Below are 6000 nucleotides of genomic sequence, written 5' to 3'. Positions count from 1 at the left end.
CATATCTATTACATATAATTAACATATATTTAAGTACTCTTTGACATTGTTATAACTGTCATTCAATCAGTTGTTTAGCTTACAGCATGACAAACTGACAAAATGGCGTGGTTGCCGAAATCGCACCACTGCTGAGTTGCCTAAATAGCACCAGTGCGATTTAAGAATATTTACTGGTGTGATTTAAGAACCTTAGTAATGAAAGTCATTTAGGCTAAATCTTTTAAGACATTTATGGAGTCTAATATTCTCAAGCTAAGAAAAATAATTTCGCGATGATGTTTTATGACAGGTATTATTTTTTCCCCTTCTTTATTGCAGATTTCCATTACGATGGCTGGGAGGAATTACGGGAAATGGTCGCCAGAAAGTATGACACGTGCATTGAAGAATTTTAAAGAAGGGAAAATAAAACTGAACTAATGTTGCAGAAAATATGAAATCCCAAAGAAAACGTTTCTAAGACATATTCGAGGTGAAGTTATACAGGGAGTTAACTGTGGCAATAATGGGGCAGTGAATGGGAGACAAATAGCATTACCACTTTCAGCCGAAAAAGAACTTGTTAATGTCATTTAAGAGTTTGAAGAGAACCTGTTTGGTCTCACAATACCTTACATAAGGAAGGTAGCTTTTCAAATACTTGAGGCTAATCCCATCTTGACAATGCATTCAGTAAAGAGAAAAATGGCTGGTAAGAAATGGTTCTACACTTTTGTGGAACATCATCCAATGCTAACTTTACGACAACCTGAAAATGTATCTATTGCTAGGGCTACAGGTTTTAATAAAGTAAACGTTAACAAGTTTTTTGATACTCTGGAAAAATTGTAGATGAGCATAAACTAAATGCACCGACCATTTTCAATGTTGACGAATCAGGTTTCTCAACTGTACAAAAGAAATCTTCTAAGATATTGGTACAGAAGGGGAAATATCAAGTGGGTAGTGTTTCTATTGCCGAAAGAGGAACTAACACTACAATTGTCTGCGTATGAATGCTAGTGATAATTATGTGCCCCCCATGGACAATATTTAAGAGGCTTAGGATGCATCCTTCCCTGAAAACTGGTGCTCCACCAGGAGCTCTTGTGAAAATTTCAGACAGTGGCTAGATTGATTAATTAAATGGCTGGAGCATTTTATTGCTTATTTCAAACCATCGGCAGAGAGAAAAGTTCTTCTTGTGCTGGATGGACACTCTACACACTCCAAGAATCTTGAAGCTATTAAACTTGCAAGGTCGCATGGTGTTTTACTCTTACAACTTCTGGGGCACACTACACACCGTTTGCAGCCCCTAGATGTGGCAATATTCAAGCCGTAGAAAATCTATTATGATGAAGCACTGTGCAAATGGCTGCGAGCTGATGAGTCTCCTGTGACTCAGTTCGAGGTTTGTTCTCTGTTTTCCGAAGCGTACAGCCGAACAGTGACCTTGAGCAATGCAATGAATGGTTTCAGAGCCACTAGAATCTGGCCTGTGGACAGAAATGTCTTTTCCGATGCTGACTTTGTTCCAACCATTACCCATTCACAGAGAAGCAACACAAATCAACCCGAAGAGACGCCAATGTGCCTAACTCTTCCCAATGACAGTGCTGAGAATGGGTGTCAAGAAGCTGAAGAAGGCCTCTCCAATGCAGCAAATACAAAGGTATCGCAACCTCTTCAAATTAGCCCTTCCAGAAGTCTTGCTGTGACCATCCATGAAATAAGTTCTTTGCCAAAACCGGTTACCAAAGAAGGAAAAAACACTAAAGAAAGATGCTCAGAAAGCTGAACTGTTGACTTCAAGCCCACATAAGAATACACTGCAAGATATTACGGACAAGCAAAATCACTTCATGTTACAAAGGAAGTCTTGAAATCAACTGATGGGCTGACCCTCAAAAGGAAGAAGTAGAAAAAAGCAGAGAAGCAATGAAAATACCACTGGTTCATCGTCATCATCTCTCGAAAATGTTCAGGTTGAAATTGATGTAGATGACTGCTTCATTTGTGAAGAAAGTGTGGTGGAGGATATGGTGCAATGCTCAATCTGCAGAAATGGGCTCATGAAACCTGTGCTGGTGTTTTAAAACATGAAATGATCTTTCAGTGTGAGTTTTGTACATAAGTTAAACTGTACCTGAACAATGATAAATTTATTTTCTGTTTTTCAATAACAACAAAGCATTATTACGAACATTTTAAAGGCTATTTGTGTGATATATTCAGTGAAATAAATCATTAATTATATGGCATATACCCTTAAATATAAAAAAAAATCAACCAAAAACCGCGTAGTAGTAGGAACAGATGCGATTTTGTCACCCTGTGGTGCACTTTTGGAAACCGGTACTCTAAATGGCACCATTTGCAGAGTTTTACAAAATGGTCAAAAATAAATAGTATATATTATGACAAAAATTTCTTTTAAATGCTTTTTGTACCTAAACCACAAATGTTCATTTCTATTTATTTATGTAACTGAAATAGAACATTTTAAGGCTTCTACAGTAGTTTTTATGAAAAGTGGTGCAATTTAGGCTACTTTACCCATGTAGGTCGCGAGCTGCGATTGTCAACTTGTGCGGTACATTTAACCAAAGATTATAAAAGTATATTTTACAGATATTTGCGCTTTGTCACGTGTGAAGAAAACAAAAGAAGAGCTGATACCTCCAATAGCAAAAAAATAATTCCTTGGAAGAACTGGACCGATTGAAAATTCGTTATAAGTAAGGACGATAATCGAATTCTTCGAGTAAGATGAATTTATGGATTATAAGTTGGACGAAAACGTCTGAATCAACGATATAAATTCCAGGACAGTATGTTCGATGCATTGACCTTGCTGGTTACATATTCCTCAAGACCATTAATTTTGTCTTAGAGCTGCTACAAATATTTGTTTCTAATCTTCATGTCGCTTGGAAAACATCATAGGTGAATATGCTTACATAGTATTTAGTACAACATCAATTTGCCGTGAATGGAGAGTATGAAAAAATAGCTCACCAAAGAAAAGAAGAGCACATTAAAATGAACAGGAACACTACAGTATACACACATAAGTAACAATTTGCAAAAGGGTAACATGAATGAAGAGAAATATCAGGACTATTGTAGGATGGGATACAACCCGTCGGCTTTGACCGATGACGTCAGACTTTGCCAGAGATCATTTGTTAAACAGGTTGAACAGCACAGATGTGTGTCTGTAAACAAAGGAATGCAGGAGATAAAATATGGTAGACATATATCGCAGCCAGTAATATTTCGACCATAATGTTAAGGATATCCCTTGTTTGAGTCCTAGTACTACCGTAAAAAATAAAAGGAAAAAAGGGATAAAAGTTGCGGTAGCATAGAGTACATCACTTGACATGTATGAGAGTCCTATCTCGAACTTCAGTCGAGCTGTATAGGTTAACTGCAGTACGGGATACAAATTTAACGTACGTCGATTTCTTCGTTTTCATTAGCGTTAATATACTATTGTTCAGTTGGACTATATAGTTCATCTGAAGTACGGGATACAAATCTTACAGGTGTTGTTTCTTTCGCCTGTGCTAACACTAATAGTCTGTTCTCACATAGATAGTATTACTACCGAAGGCGGAAAGATCTACATACAAGATATTTGTATCCCATACTTCAGTTGACCTCTATAGGTCAACCGAAGAATAGGATACTACTGCTAAAGAAAACGAGGCAATAGCCGCACGTTACATTGGCAACCTGTTCCTCACCTCAACTAAAAGAAGGCGAAAAAAAAGACACACACAAAATTTGTATCCTGTACTTCAGTTGGCCTATATAGGTCAACCAAAGTATGGGATACAATTTTTTTTGCCTTAGATGCTAAAAGTATGGCCTGAAAGTTATCATAGTCTTTCTAGCGACGACAAGAAAAGGAACAGCAGTGAAATTTGTATCCCATTATTTAGTTGAGCTATATAGGTCAACTACTGAATAGAATATTAGTACTAGCGAATGGGAAATAACAACATTTATAACATGCGTATTCTGTACTTCAATTGACCTATGTATGTCAACCGAAGAATAGGATACTAGTGCTACCGAAGGCGTGCTCTTCAGTTGACCTATATAGGTAAATCACATTAGTGTTACATATATCGCTTTTTTCGACTAGTTAGCACCAGTATCCCATACTTCATTTCTTTTGTATATGTCAACTGAATTACGGGATGCAAATTTCACGTGTGTCGATCTTTTCGCCTATAATAGTGCTAGTATAGGCTCGAAAAAATCGTAGTGATACTAGTGCTGGGAAAGGGAAAAAGAGCAACATCTGCAAAATTTGTATTACGTACAGCAGCTAACAAACCCATACACAACGCAAAACAATGAAATACACAAAATAGACAAATTCAGTACAACTGAATAAAAAAATTAACTTACCACATGCAAATTCCTCCACAAAAAACCGAAGCTCACCTAGAAAGGCATCAACGAAAATCATATACCCACATACACAAAAACACAACGTTACGAAAATACACACACACATTCACATCAACGAAATGAAGTAAGAAGAGTTCCACAGAAGAAAATTATGTAACGTAAGAAAATCCAAATCAATATTTTAAATTCGTCAATCAACCTCACCCTTCTCCTTAATTATCAGTTACCCTCATCACAATATGAAATTAACGAACAAATTTTGGACAATACATTTGCCCAACACATTTAAGGAAACACGTGTGTGTGTGTGAAATCGTATGGGACTTAACTGCTAAGGTCATCAGTCCTTAAGCTTACACACTACGTAACCTGAATTCTCCTAAGGACAAACACACACCCCCATGCTCGAGGGAGGACTCGAGCCTCCGCCGAAACCAGCAGCACAGTCCATGACTGCAGCGCCTTAGAATGCTCGGCTAATCCCGTGGGGAAAGGAAACACTTAAATGGGCAATACGTATCGGGTACACTACTCCTCTATAAATATTCATCTAAGTGACTCTGAAGTGTCAAACTCCTCGTTTCTCCCTCCTGAAACGGCACCACTATTTAAGACGGGAAAATGTTAGCTTCAATGAAATATTTCTGAGCGCAAAAGATACAGCCAGGTGTGGGCCTGTTGACAGTAAGTTACATTACCAGTGGTTGTGAAGTAGAATGGAGGCCATAGGGCCATAGACCCACTGAAAAGAGTAAACGCAGCAGTTTACATGGCGCAAGTTACAGGTGGAAGGGGCCCACTGGCCCAACCCAGGCGTTATGATTACATGAGTTGGAGTGGCACTTCAGCAAAACAGAGACGCACAGCCACGTATAAATAGGCGTTGGTTCACTAACAAGGGATTCAAGTGTAACAGCTCTCCTGGACGGCGGGGCATTACACACCATCAGCTACACACAGAGGCAGATGGGACGCCAGTGTTCCTGTCCATGGCAGGTCGCTGGTTCGACCCTCTGAGGCCAATGCGGGGTCTGCAGCCAGCCAGTGGCGGGCCACGCCACGCCTTGCTACTGTGGGCAGTCTTGGTAGCTCCCAACACACGCTGGAGGAATCCTGAGGTGAGGGCCGCACATTCGGACGCCGAATCGCAGACACTTGTGGTCGCTGTGATCTTAGCCACACCAGCAGGAAGCACGCCATGGGCCACCTTGCAGCTCCCAATGGGCAGCACTGAGGTGGCATAGACAGAGACCGCTGAATCGACTGCCAGTGCATCCTGACGTCGTCACATCTCCGTGGCCATACAAGGTCGACACACCGCAGAGTGTTGGCGTTGCACGGGTCGCTGAGGCAGCCATTCCATGTCAAGCCATTTTGCAAACAGTGAAGTGGTGTCCTCAGCATTGCGGGACCTGGTGATGCAGACTGAGAGAAACGGGGGGCACTGTAGCTGGAAATAATAAATCACTTGGGAAACTCGGACAAGTTTTAATAAGGTGCATCTTGACAGTTTCCATCCTCATCCAACATTCCTCTACGCACCCTACAACAGATTTTGTGGCTGACCAGTAACCTTCTATACTATTG

Source organism: Schistocerca serialis, chromosome 1, assembly GCF_023864345.2.
Source record: "Schistocerca serialis cubense isolate TAMUIC-IGC-003099 chromosome 1, iqSchSeri2.2, whole genome shotgun sequence".
Lineage (NCBI taxonomy): Eukaryota > Metazoa > Arthropoda > Insecta > Orthoptera > Acrididae > Schistocerca > Schistocerca serialis.
The sequence above is the reverse complement of the archived record's forward strand: the minus strand, read 5'-3'. Positions refer to the sequence as shown.